Source organism: Rattus rattus, chromosome 1 (genome assembly GCF_011064425.1).
Source record: "Rattus rattus isolate New Zealand chromosome 1, Rrattus_CSIRO_v1, whole genome shotgun sequence".
NCBI classification, from domain to species: Eukaryota; Metazoa; Chordata; class Mammalia; order Rodentia; family Muridae; genus Rattus; species Rattus rattus.
In genome coordinates, this window is record NC_046154.1 from 159,354,428 (window position 1) to 159,368,687 (window position 14,260).

The 14,260-nt window shown below is 42.0% G+C and overlaps 1 protein-coding gene across 1 annotated transcript in view; it reads left to right on the plus strand.

The window, feature by feature from the left end:
• Positions 1 to 14,260, plus strand: part of LOC116908678 (ubiquitin-conjugating enzyme E2 R2-like) — a 56,508-nt gene that overhangs the window by 18,868 nt on the left and 23,380 nt on the right. The gene's annotated exons all lie outside the window — the stretch shown is intronic.

Genomic DNA, 14,260 nt, shown 5'->3' on the forward strand with positions numbered 1-14,260 from the left:
TTTGTTTTTCAGAGAGAGGAAGGGATGGAGGGAAGGAAGGAGTGAGGGAGGGAGGGAGGGAGGAAGGGAAGGGAGTGGGGGGGAGAAGAGAGAGGAAGAGAGGAATAGCAGTATTAAAAGGAGAATTAGTACCTATAGAAAGTTTAGGGCAGAGGAGGAGGTGGGAAGGGCTAGTATGCTCGCATGGACTGGGAAATATGGGATGGGTACTTGTTATACTGAAGGAGCCTGAAGGCCAGCGTGAGCATTGGTGTGCTGACAGATACCACAGGTAGCCATTTGTCTCTTTGCCTTTCATAGATAGCAATGAGTTTTACAATTCCTGAGGAATACTGGCTATTATCTAACCACCAGAAACCCTCCTGTAGTCCAGGCTGAGCTCATACCTGGATGTTTGGACTGCCTCTTGGAGTCAGGGGAATTGGAGTTTCCTTTGGCTCTGACATTGAACTTTATTTTGAACATGAATACAGTCAAGTCTTGTTTATCTATTTTGTTTTTGATACTGCAGTTTTGGAGTCACAGACAGGAAAACTGCCACATACAATGTCATGATAATTTACACCTATGTTTTAATGTGTGAGGTTTATAATGTTTGCTCTTTTTATGACTTAAAAAAAGCTTTATTTATTTTATAAGTATACTGTAGCTGTCTTCAGACACACCAGAAGAGGGCATCAGAACCCCATTACAGATGATTCTGAGCCACCATGTGTTTGCTGGGAATTGAACTCAGGACCTCTGGAAGAGCAGTCAGTGCTCTCAACCACTGAGGCATCTCTCCAGCCCATAACTTTAGCTCTTAACTTTGACTCAGTTACTTATTCTAAGTTAGTTATGTGTTTAAAGTGTGAGGTGTAGGTTACACGGTAAGCAATTTGACTTCATCCAAAAAGATAGCTAACTTCTTCTCTAACCTTGGTAGTCTATGCCATACATGATGGGAGTCTCGTATTTCAGTAGAAACTGACCACATTTAAAAGGCTAATCATGTGATTCCAAGTGGAGTCTGACCATTCCAGAAAACCAACTATGTAAACCAGACTGGGGACGATGAGCCATATGGTTCAGTTGATCTAGAGACCAGCTTCCATCATGTTACCAATTAGTCAGTCTTGTGCATGTAATAAAAACCCAGTACAGACTCTGAAAATGGAAGCTTATGTGTACTCTCTTGCCTGTGTGTGCTCTGTGATTTTTACTTGTTAGTGCCTGGAGTTGTTCATGTGCACTTACAGGAAGAAGAAAAACTTGTTTGGAACCTCCTCAGGAAGACTGTCCTGTGTTTTCCTACTTTGGCTGGTTTGGATCTGCACACTTTCTCCATGATAAATAGTGTGATTCAGTGATTATAGTGAACTGTAAGTATAGCAAATTATGAAAGTGGGATGTGGATTGAGGGAAGACTCTGAACTTGTAGGAGGTATCAGTAGTTAGGCTTCTCAGGTGTCTTGTACTTTCTAATCTTGTAGTTGGCTTTGAAAGACGACAGGTGGTGGCAGAAGCAGGATTTGTGAGCCCAAACCTGACTTGTTAGAGCACGCTAGAGGGAAAAAGAAACACGACCAGGCTGGTTTGGGAAATTTTGATTTCTGGGTGGATGCAGAGTTACTTGTGATGTGGAGGTGCAGTTTTCTGTGTCAGTTACTAGGAGACCTTTCCAGGGCAATTTTAAAGTGATACACCATAGTCCTAAGGAGCTGTCTCACTGCTTGCGTAGGAAATGAAGAGGAACAAGAAAGAAATGGGATGTATAGTCTCTTAGTCATTTTTATCTGTCATAGCTGGTGGATGGAAAGGAAAATGCTGGGGTCAATTCTGATGCTGACTAAGACTTAGCCTCTAGCTACTTTTATGTAAACTTTAATTTAAAATGTAATTTTATCACCTCCTCCCTCCCCTTTCCTTCTTCTAACACCTCACATGCCCACTTGGTCCATCTCAAATTCACATCATCTTTTTCTTTAATCAAAATTGTCATATGTGTGTACGTACGTATGTATGTATGTATAGATAGATAGATAGACATATGTATATATATATATATCATATGTTATATCATTGATCATTCATATATATGCAATATGATACATAAAACATATAAATATATAAATACAAGTAGCAGAATTGTTTTCTGTTATTTGTATGAATGTTTTCAGGGATAGCCACATGGTATTGGATAACCAATTAGGATTCTTGTCATGAGGAGGACTATTTTCTTCCACTCTCGGCTTTCCTTAGTTACCTGTAGTTCTTTGTCTAAGGATGATACCTTGTAAGGTTTCCCATGTCCACCTTAGCATGTCTATCGGTCTATTAGCTTGTGGAGCACCCTAACAAAGGATTCAGTTGAAATTAAACTAAGAGAATTGATCAACATAAGTCTTCATATTGGACTAATCTTAGGCCCATTCTGGTCTAAGAACTTCACGGCCTGTTCTAAAGGAAAATGCACTGTTGAACCCATTGTCAAGAAGCTTAGGATGTTTTACAAGACAGTGGATAAGCAAAGAGGAAAATAAATCGTAAAAATCATCCAGACAGGGTCAAAGGACATTATTAATAAATGGGATGCATAAAGAAACATGACTGGAGCCAAAATCAAAGCCACAGTGCTACAGCTCAGAAGGAAGCTAGACAGAGGCCACCTTCCAGGTCTCCATACAGAAAGGCTCTAATCAAATTAAGTTAGTTGTTGGTGTTAGGGAGAGAGTCAAAGGACCATCAGATGTAGGTGTACATGAGCCTTCTAACTGGGGCAAACCTCACTCTGTGATGAGCAGGGTAAGTAGTAAGGCTGGAGAATCACGTTACTAGACCAAGTAGCATAATAGGAGTCTACGTATTCAAAAAACTAAATCCATTTAAACTCCATAAATGAAACAATTAGGTTTCATTCAGATATAAGCAAGAATAACAGGAGATCATGTAAACCCTAAGCTAACCCTAGCTCTTTCTATTGATTGCATAATGGAGATACTAGTTGTTTCCTGTGGCTTTGTCTGTAGTGTAACCGTGGATACAAAGGTGGAGCAGCCTGAGCCAAGAGTGAAGCTAAATCACAGTTTGGGAGGGAGTGATAATTGTTGACTTCATGCTTTTCTGTTGTTGTTGTTTGTTTTTTTTCTTGAGTATCTTGTGATATGTTTCCTAGTAGGATGCAATCACCACTGTAGAGAACACCCACTGTCCATCTTGCAGTTTATAGGATTGTGAAAGAGCAGTGTCTCTCTACTGGGGTAATCATTTTCCTCCAGATAGATTGATCAAGATCTAGAGCTATTTTGTCACAGCTAACGTGAGAGTTGGGCAGTAATAGCTCAGTAAGTAAACACCAGGACACCTTTAAAGACCCTACAGTCCATGGGCCGTCTCCTTCCCCTCTGTCAAGTACAATTCCAGCTTACATTTTCAAGAGTGAAAAGTTTAACACCCTCCCCCACTGTCCTATGTTATCTGTGTAGCATTCTGCAAGGGCTGTCATTTTCTCTGAGTTAAAGTCAGCCTCAGTGCGGGATAGGAGGAATGAGGATCTTAAGACAGATCTGGTAGTGTAAGAGCAGGAAGGCCTATGAGAAGCCATGTACAGAAATTGGAACAGAAGTTTTAGTTGACCCAAAGATTACAGAACAAGGAGTAGGTGTCAACAGAACAACTAGGACTCATCAGTGCTGTGGTGGTCCCCGAGCAGCCCTGAAGGAGAGTCTGTCCAGACGTCCATCAGCTAAGGGAGTGAAAATGTACTATACGGTGGGGCCATTCCATGGATTATGACTCAGTGTAAGATAATCCATGCAAGCATTTACTTACTTACTCAAAATATCTGTGACACAATCACATTATGGGGAGAAAAACTGTTCATTTGTATCCTGGGTATGGAGATTTCCTATGATTGTGTTCCAATAGCCTTGGGCACGAAGCCAGTCAAGTTAAGGTAAAGAGAGCTGCTATTAGAAGAAGCTGCACACTTTGGGGCAAGTCTGAAACAGTGGCCAAGAACAAGAGTCTAATCCACCACCAACATACGATCCTTTGCTGGGAAACAAGCCTGCTCTACACAGCCTTGGGAACGAGCTAAGCCAGATTGGGGAATAAGGCAAGAACCATGATTCTATGTTGGTTTATGGGAGGACAGCACAACACTGACTGAGTTGTTTGTAGGCTATGCCTGCTATGTACACATCCCACTCAACATTTGTTTTTATGCCTTCAGAGAATCCTGGGGAGGGGTCTTTATATTAAGGATTTCCTCAGAAAGTAAACACTTGACTGCAATGTACTATGCTTATATTGTGTGAACACACACGTGTTGTGTGTTTGGGAGTGTGTATTAGTGTTTCTGTGTGTCTGTGTGTGTTTGTATGTGCACACAGGCACACATGCCTCCATTGACAGTACACTCATCTAATGACCAGAATAAGGAAGGATTAGAAGAAACAATGCAGGATGCTCTGAAGCAGAGAGAACTGATCACCCAGGAAAGTGACTTGGGAGAAACAGTGTAGAAGAATTGTGACATCTTTGAGATCAGGTAGGGACATAGGCTGCAGAAGCCAGTTGGATTTCCTGTCCTATATAACTATCCTTTGTGGGTGACTGACCACCTACGTAGTTTCAGCCTCAGTCAGCTAAAGAACTACTCAGAGTATTATTCTGGTACAGTTTATATGAGTTTTGTCCATGATGCCCGACATCATCTTAAGAAAGCATTTTATCTTCTGGAAAAATGGTTCAGAGGTTAGGAGCACTGACTGCTCTTCCAGAGGTCCTCAGTTCAATTCCCAGCAACCACATGGTGGCTCACAACCATCTGTAATGGGATCCAATGTTCTCTCCTGGTGTGTCTGAAGACATTGATGGAGTACTTATATACATAAAATAAATTTAAAAAAAAAGATGATGTCAATTTTTCTTTTAATTCCAGTGCTGGGGAGGCAGAGGCAGGCAAATGAACAAAACCACATAAAATTCCATATACTTATTTTTATGTAGAGTTGTCCCCCAATTTCCCCTTGATTCTTTTGGAGACAGAGTCTCTCTGTGTAGCCCTGGCTGTTCAGGAACTCATTTGGAACAGGCTGGCCTCCCTTCAGTGCTGGGGCTAAAAGCATACACCACCATGCTCAAATCCCTTTTTGTAGTTCAAATTTGTTTGAGACAGGGTATTTCTATATAGCCTTGGCGATTTGTAAACTCACTTTGTAGATGAGGTTGGCCTCGAACTCAACAGAGATCTGCCTGCTTCTGCCTCCCAAGTGCTGTACCACCACCACCTGGGATAAATTCTCTTTGTCTTTATAGACACACTTGGGAATGGATTTTTCTCAACATTCAGAATAGAAAAAAAATTCCCCTAAAAGCTATTTAGTTTCTGGTACTTTTGTTACATCAGTTCAAAAAGACTTATACTATACTACAAATATTATAAATGAAAACAGCTTTCACTTATGATGTTCTATTGTATTGTCCCCTGGAGCTGGAATTACAGGCAGTTGTGAGTTATCATGGCTACTTGGAACCAAACTTCTGTCTTCTGAGAGAGCAGCAAATGTTTTAACCGGGGAGCCACCTCTTCAGCTCCATTAAGCACATTTTCAAAGAAAATGCAGAACTCTGTAGCTCTGGCTGGCATGCCTTGAACTCAGAGATCCTGCCTCCCAAGTGCTGGGGTTGAAGATGTGTACCACCACTGCCTGGCTTAAAGGTACACGGCAAGTTTTGATAGCAAGCTTGTCCTGTTGGAATAAGTGCTGCAACAAATTAAAAATTAATGTAAGGGAAGCTATGGGGACAGTGAGATGGTTCAGCATGTGAGTGTAATGGCCTCCTAATCTGACAGCCTGGAGTTGGTTCGCCAAAGTGCCTTCTAATTCTGAAGTGTACTGACACTTATTCTCCCATGTGCACACACACTGTGTGTGTGTGTGTGTGTGTGTCTGTGTGTAAGTGTGTGTAAAAGAAATTTTCTTTAGACTAAAGGAGAATGCCTTATTTCAATAGTTGGAAGGAAAGATCTATGGGGTAGGGAATTTGATCAAACACAAAAGAATAATATTTTTGACACATGAACATTATATGAAATTTAAATTTCAGTGTCCATAAAAATTTTGCTAGAGCTTTGCATTCATTAATTCTCCAATGGCAAAGTTGAGTGGTTTCCACAGGAGACATATGGTGGTCTCTTCATGCTGCCATATGGCATATTACAAATCCCAGTAATGGAGTCAGCTGTGCTGGCTCACAGCTGTCACTCAACACCCCAGAGGCAGGGGCAGAGGCAGAGGCAGGAGGGTGACCACAGTTGAGGACCACTTGGTCTATGTAATGAGTTGTAGTCCCACCATGGCTTTGCAATGAGAACCCTGTCCCAAAAAAAGGAAAAACGATATTGATGTAGTGGTAGTTGTGTTGCTGGTATTGATTGGCATGTATATTTGCTGTATTTGGCATTTAAACTTTTATTTTAATCATTTCTTAACCCATTGGTGGCTCATGCTTATAATCTTAACACTCAGGAAGTTGGAGCAGAAGAATTGCCACAGGGTGAGGCTAGACCAGCTAGAGTGAGATCCTCTCTCAAACCAAAAAGAGAGAAAAATGAAAAGACAAAAGTTGATTTCAAATGGCAGACTCCAGGCACAATGGAGAATGTTATCATCAAATTAAGTGGCAAAGCATTGTTTCTGTTACACCATCACAGTGTAACTATGTGAGAGGAATAGACATTATCAGATTATATTCCTCATAAAAGTCTCGACTCACAGGGAAGTAGTTTTTAAAAATAACCTAGAAAATTGAGATCAAATATCTCATAAAAATTTCTTTATGAAATTAAAAGTGAGGGGGGGCTTGAGAGAAGGCTAAGAGCACTGTCTGCTCTTCTAGAGGTCCTGAGTTCAATTCCCAGCAACCACATGGTGGCTCACAACCATCTGTAATGAGATCTGGTGCCCAGTTCTGGCTTGCAGGCATACATGCAGGCAGAATGCTGTATACATAATAAATACGTTTTTAAAAAAATTAAAAATGAAAATGAAGGGCTGAAGAGATGGTTCGGTGGTTAAAAGCACTGGCTGTTCTTCCTGACAATCCGAGTTCAGTCCCCAGCAACCTATGTCTAACTCCAGTTCCAGGGGATCTGGCAGCTTCACACAGACACACATGCAGGCAAAACACCAATACCATAAAAAAACAAAACTGAAACTGCAACTAGATGGACAGCCATTGACCAGTAGTGAAGTGTGATTAGTGCTGAATCTGACACTGGGAAGGTACGCATGTTTAGGATGATTAGCTTTCCATGAGGACAGCTGAGGATGGCGACAGCAGCATCAGTCAATTGAGAAACACAAGTGATTGTTCTCTCTGGCTGTAGATGGGCGGGCATGTGTTATATGCTAAATTATACTGCTCACTTGCTGTCTATTTGACTAGTTGACAGAGTTTGAAGCTGCTGACGATTTATTTAGTTTGTGTAGGGACTACAGATGTAGCTCAGTTGGTTACAGCGTTTGTCTGCCATGCACAAAGCCCTGCCTTTGATCCCTAGCACTGAATGAAATAACCAGGCATGGTGACGTGCAGCCTATAATCCCCATACTCCTAGGTAGAGGCAAGGAGGATCAGAAGTTCAAGGCCAGCCTGAACTGGATGAGGCCAGATCTCAAAACTGAAACCAAAATAAAAAGAACTAATTTGTGTGAATGCTTGTTTTGGAAGAACTCTGGTCAAGAATTCAGGAGAGAGAGAGAGGGGGGGAGGGAGGGAGGGAGGGAGGGAAGGAGGGAGGGAGGGAGAGAGAGAGAGAGAGAGAGAGAGAGAGAGAGAGAGAGAGAGAGAGAGAGAGAGAGGAGAATTCAGTAGAACACCCAAGTGGAATCTACTAAGACCCATTATACCTGATGATGGTAAAAATGCATATGGAACAGAAAAAGGCAAATTAACAAAATGGTGAGCCCAGGAAATGTAGTAAATGTTCAAGCTTATGAATATTTATTGTATTATTCACTAGCAGATACTTTAAGAGTTGGATTGATTTTGTATAATGAGCCAGTAGTCATGAGGGGGATTTCATTCACTTTTGCATATTCCCAAAGAATGTCCCGAGATCCCTGCACGTGGCAGTTGAGTGGGACAACAGTAGCTGATGCCATAGTTCAGGCTAGTAACTCAGTGCATAGTCCAGATAGATTCATGTGACTCTTGACTTAAGTGCCCACTTGCCTGATTACAGGTATGAGCTACTGTACCTAATTATTGTGATTTTTATTCTTAAATCTCAGTGCCGAAACAGTTTTCCCAAGGCGAATTATAAGACCTACATGGCATTGGAAATTAACTTTTGCTGAGACTTTTTTAAAAAGTATTTTGTGTGAGAGCCTCAGCTGTGCATGCTTAACAGGTGGTTGTAAACTTGCATTGGGGTATGTGTCACAGTTTGTATATGCTCCTCCCAGGGAGTGGAACTATTAGAGGGTGTGGCCCTGTTGGAGTAGGGGTGTCACTGTGGGAGTGGGCTTTAAGATCCTATCTGCCTGGAAGCAGTATTCGGCTAGCAGCCCAGATAAAGATGTAGAACCCTCAGCTCCTCCTGCACCATGCCTGCCTGGGTGCTGCCATGCTCCTGCCTGGAAGATAATGGACTAAACCTAAATGTTGTTCTTTATAAGGCTTGCCTTGGTCATGGTGTCTGTTCACAGCAGTAAAACCCTAACCAAGATGGTAGGCATTTGGAAGGAGAGGACACATTTCGATGGTTCCTGCCTTCTGCCCTCTGCCTTGTCAGGGTTTCCTGTTTTTGCTGCTGTTGTTTATATAGCTAGCCATAGCACCTGTGGCAGCCTTAGGACAATTGTGGGTATTGTTCCAGTTGCTGTCCACTTGTTTTATTTATTTTTATTAGATATAAGAGGGAAAGAATAGGTTGGTTCTCAGAAGCCAACGTAGAATTATCTTTCAAGAAATAAGGTCTGGGGTTGGGGATTTAGCTCAGTGGTAGAGCGCTTGCCTAGCAACCGCAAGGCCCTGGGTTCAGTCCCCAGCTCCAAAAAAAAAAAAAAAGAAAAGAAAAGAAAAAAGAAATAAGGTCTGTTAGGAGAAAGGGCCTCAAGGGGAAAGCATTAGAAAGAAGAGGCATATAGGCCTGGTATTACAAGCCTTTAACCCTAGAAGAAGCAGGTGGTTCTCTGTGAGGTCAAGGCCAGCCTGGTCTATATGATGAGTTCCAGGACAGCCAGAGCTACATGATAAACCATGTCAGAAAGATGAGGCATAAAAGGTATAATGTTAATGTTATAATTGAGATAATTCCAAAAAGGGAAGGAGAAATTTTTTTAAAGATTTATTTATTTTATGTACATGAGTACACCATAGCTGTCTTCAGACACAGAGGAGGGCATCAGATCCCATTACAGATGGTTGTGAGCCACCATGTGGTTGCTGGAAATTGAACTCAGTACCTCTAGAAGAACAGTCTGTGCTCATAACCACTGAGCAATCTCTCCAGCCCAAGACTCTTTTCTTTAAAACTTGTGTCTAATGACATACCTCCTCCTGCCCCCTTCAAGACACGGTTCTCTGTCTATCCCTGGATGTCCTGGAATTTACTTTGTAGATGAGGCTGGCCTAAAAATCACAAGGATCCACCTTCTTCTCCTTCTACTTAGTGATGAACATTTAATGCTAGCACTTGAGAGGCAGAGGCAGGCAGATCTCTTGAGTTTGAGGCCAGCCTGGTGTACTGAGTGAATTCCAGGACAGTCAAGACTATAGAGAGAAACTGTCTTGAAAGACAAAAAAAATTAAGTAAACAAAACCTCCCTGTAAGAAAATTGTCTTATTTAATATAGAACAACAAAGATACAACTCTTGTTTGTTGTGAGACTAGCATTTCCCTGCCCTGCGATGGAATGGGCAGAACATTTGTTATCTGAGTTGCATCTTATATAAAGAGGAGAGAAAAATTTATATAAATAATATACAGACAGTTACTTAAATATGATCCTATATGAGTTCCTAAAGCTTTGTATTTATTTTCTTTATAATAAGGTTTTGATGATAACCCAGGCTTATTTTAGGAATTAAATGAGTTAACATATGTAATATATTATAGAAGTGTCCAGCACAGAGGAAATGCCCAGTGGATGTCAGTTTCTTATTTTGATTAATACATGCATTATTGTGTGTGGTGTAGGTCTGCATGTGTCTCTGGGTATGCTGTCATGTGCATGCTTGTGTAGAGGCCAGAGGCTGGAGTTGGGTTGTTCTCCAATGCTCTCTACGTTGTTTTTGAGACAGGGTCTTTCCCTGAAACTTGAGTTGGCCATTTCGTTCAGCCTGGCTGGTTAGCTGGAAGGACCCCAGAATCATCCTGGATCTGGCTTATCTACCAGCCGTACAGAGGTTCAGCTTGTGTGGCTGCTGGGGACCCTAATGCAGGTCCTCATGCTTGCACAGCAGGCACTGTACCCACTGAGCCGTCTTCCCATCCTATAACTTGGACAGCAATTTGGTGAGATTTCACTACCATAGTTCTATAAAGGGGGGTAAGGAGTAGAACTAAGGTTTGAAGGGAGTTTCAGAGACTTTCCCAGGGTTACACAGAGTAGCTTACATTCCTGGTTCTGTAGCTTATTAAGCTTGTGTGCCTTAACTCCATTTTGCCCTACTCAAAGCACATACTCAGATGTTCATCTGTTTGTCTGTTAGATGATTGTGTGGAAAGAGGTCCATAGAGATCCTCGGTTTGGGAGAAAGAATAGAGCCTACAGGAAGCACTTCCTATTCATGATGGACAGAAGCTGAATACACTTTACAACATTGGGGGCAGGTGGACAGTGCCAGGTTTTAGGTTGAAGGCCTTGTGTGTGCTAGCCAAGTGCACTTCCCACTGACCTAGCTACGCTTTGCTCAGTATATTCCAGAAGAAAAGTCAGAGGTGGAGTGCAGTCTAGTACCTGTGCTTGAGGAATGAGGTCACCAACTAGTAAATAGGCTGCTCAGCTTCGCACCAAAGCTAAGGGTCTGGACTATTAAAATGAAGTCAGAATCAACAGAACTGTCTGTCAGAATTAGGAGCATGCCATAGTAGGTGTGGCTTAAAGTGTCAGTAGGGCAAAGAGAAGTGCTACAAAGTGTCATTGGCTGCTCCAGTTTCCCTCCTCTGTAACCATTTATCTGGAGATGAAGCCAGCCACCTTGATAACCCCTGAGCTCCTGGACTCCGGCTCAGATACCCTTTGCAATACTAAGTGTCACTGTGTCCTGGTGGCTGGTAGCTGATGGCTTAACTGACCTGCTTGTCTGGATTCCTTAATTCTGGTTTTATTTTAACCTCTTAAACACTGTCAGTCCAGATTGCTCATTGCCTTCCCATAAGCACACCAGCTGACCAGGAGCAACATCTCCAGTTCCTTCAGAATGCAGTCTTTGACCTCCTCATAAAGCACACCTCAACGGGACACTGGCCCTACCTTCAGTCAAGGTTCAGTATTTAAAATCTTCTTGTAAAAATTGTTGTTTCTAGCATTGAGATCCTGATCTTACTTTCAGTTCACAGTTCCCTCACTCCATTTCTGAGATACTAGAGAAGGAACCAAGAGTCTGAAGCCAGAGATCTCTTGATCTCTATCCCAGGCCCCATGTTATGGTTCATTATGACCTTGGCTATTTTACGCTGCTGTTTGCTGGTCCCCATTCATTCATTTCTTTTTCTTCTGCTAATTCTGGCAACAATTCTAATATATTATATTCTTTATTAGGCACTTTAATTCTTAAAGAACTAAACACTTAAGCAGGGCCATGGTAGTACATGCCTTTAATCTCAGCACTTGGGAGGCAGAGGCAGGCTGGATCTCTGTGAGTTTGAGACCAGGGCTACAGAGAAAAACCCTGTCTCAAAGAAACCACGTGTGCACACGCACTCTGACTAGGGTATCTTTGAACATAATTTTAGGCAGTAATTTTCAGCAAAAGTCACAAGGAGAGCTGTTTACATGATGACCCTGCTTCAAATTAGATAAATAGACATCTCTCTGCAAGTAGAGGTTTTCAGAAAACTTGTAGAAGGAGCAGATAAATGACAGTTCTCAAGGGTGGGGTGTGGGTGTCATGTGGTTTGAGCAGGTTCTCTCCAGTGCCTGCCCGCTCACCCACATCCCGCCCCATCTTATTTTTTTACATTGAATTTATAAAATGTTTGTTGTAAAGCTTTTGCAATAGCAGATTGGAGTAGACTGAGTTGTTCTTTGGAAAGGCCTGCCTTCTTGTGACTAGCCTCTGGAAAGAAGGCCAGCCCTTCTGTCTTGACCTCCTGAGTGCTTGTGTCACAGATGTGTGCTGTCAGGCCTGGCGTTGGTTATTTCCTAGCCCTGTGAAGTAGCTGATCTTTATACAGCGTCTTCATTGCTTTTATGCTGGAACTCCTAAGGGTCCTTGCTTTGGATTTTTGAAAAAGATTTTTTTTTAATTTTTTTAAAAAATGTGCTTCTTCTTTGTTTGTTTGCTCTGCTGCACTTACACCTGCATGGCAGAAGAGGGCAACCTTACAGAGGGTTGGGAGCCACCATGTGCTTTCTGGGAATTGAACTCAGGACCTCTGGAAGAACGGCTAATCCTCTTAACCACTGAGCTATCTCACTAGCCCAGTTTATTTTATTTTATGTATATGAGGGTTTTACCTGCACGTATGTCTGAATGCAACACAAATGCAGTGAGGAAGTCTGGAGAGAATGTGAGATGCCCTGGAACTGAAGGTACAGACGGTGTGAGCCACCTGAGTGCTGGGTACTGAACCCTGGTCCTCTACAGAAGCCGTCAGCGCTCTAACCACTGAGCAGTCTCTCCAGGCCCTTATTTTATATTTCATAATATTTTAAATATGAATTCTGGCCAAGAACACATATTGTAAGATATTTACCATATCAAAAGAACAACAAATAACCTAATTATCCCAAGGTAAGAAATCCACTTTTTGAAAGAAAGAATTCCTGTGTGTGGGTGAATACCCATAATCCTAATTAGTACATGATGGGCAGGAGGACTGCACACTGGAGGCTAGCCTTGGCTACATAGCTAGCTATAGCCTGGTTCCAAAAAGGTTTCATCTGTGTGTGTGTAATCAGGTTATGTTAACATTGATAACCACACTCAGAACATTGCTCTATTTGTTATAAGATATGGACTACTTCATAAGCTGGGTATCTTTTTGGGAATGGGCCACATTAATCTATGCACAGTTCCAGTTTTATTAAGTAATCACTGCCCAAAAAAGTGCTTACTTTTCTGTAGTTTCTAAAGCAGCACCAGGCTGGCTTCAACTCACTGTGCCAAATGCTGGAGTTACAGATGTGTCCCACCCGGGCTAGCTTTTTGTGGTTTTGAGACAATCTTTTTTTTTTTTTTACCCCCACCTTTTTTTTGTTTTGAGACAATCTTAAGTAGCCCAGGCTGGCCAAGCATAAGAATATTTTATAATTAAAAAATGTTTATGATGTGATACAGGCAAAAACAATATAGAATTCAATATGTCTACATGCTAAAATTTCCTTTTGAGTCATCTTTTGTTAACATAAATGCACACATTGTGGTACATACATTGTTATACTTTGTTGGGTTTTGCCTCTCTATTACCCCCATGTCAAAATTTTCTTTTTGTCAGTTCTTGGAATTGAACTTAGGGCTAGGGAGTGAATGCTAGGGAAGTGTTCATTACTGAGCTGCATTCAGAGCCTGCTTTAAAGAAAGTGTTCAGAGTAGCCAGCTATTCAGTCGGCTCATGGTTAAGAGCACTCGTTGCTCCTGCAGAAGACCTAGGCTTGGTTCCCAGTTCCCATGAGGTGGCTCACAGCCATTCATAACTCCAGTTCCAGGGCCTACTCTCCCTCTCTGACATCCACAGCTACCAGGCTCACATGGTACACGTACACACAAACACCCAGTACATAGATATCACATTTACATGTAAGTTTTACAACCTTTATTTAGTGCTGGGAGATGCGTATGAGCTGGAACTATGAGCTTTGGAAGGTAAACTGGAGTCTCAAGGCTTGGTGGGGGAGGGGAAGTGTGTAATGAAAACCCCTGGAAGGAAAGGATGTCCAAAGGGGGCAGCAGCATTGTTTCTGAGTGGGGGGATAATGTTTGCATGATGGCAATAAAAAGAAAATGTATTGATTCTGTATTCTTTACTAGAAAACCGTATCAGTTGTTTTGTCTGGCATAAGAACAGTAGTCAGAGGATGAGGATGGGTGTTGCTGCAGA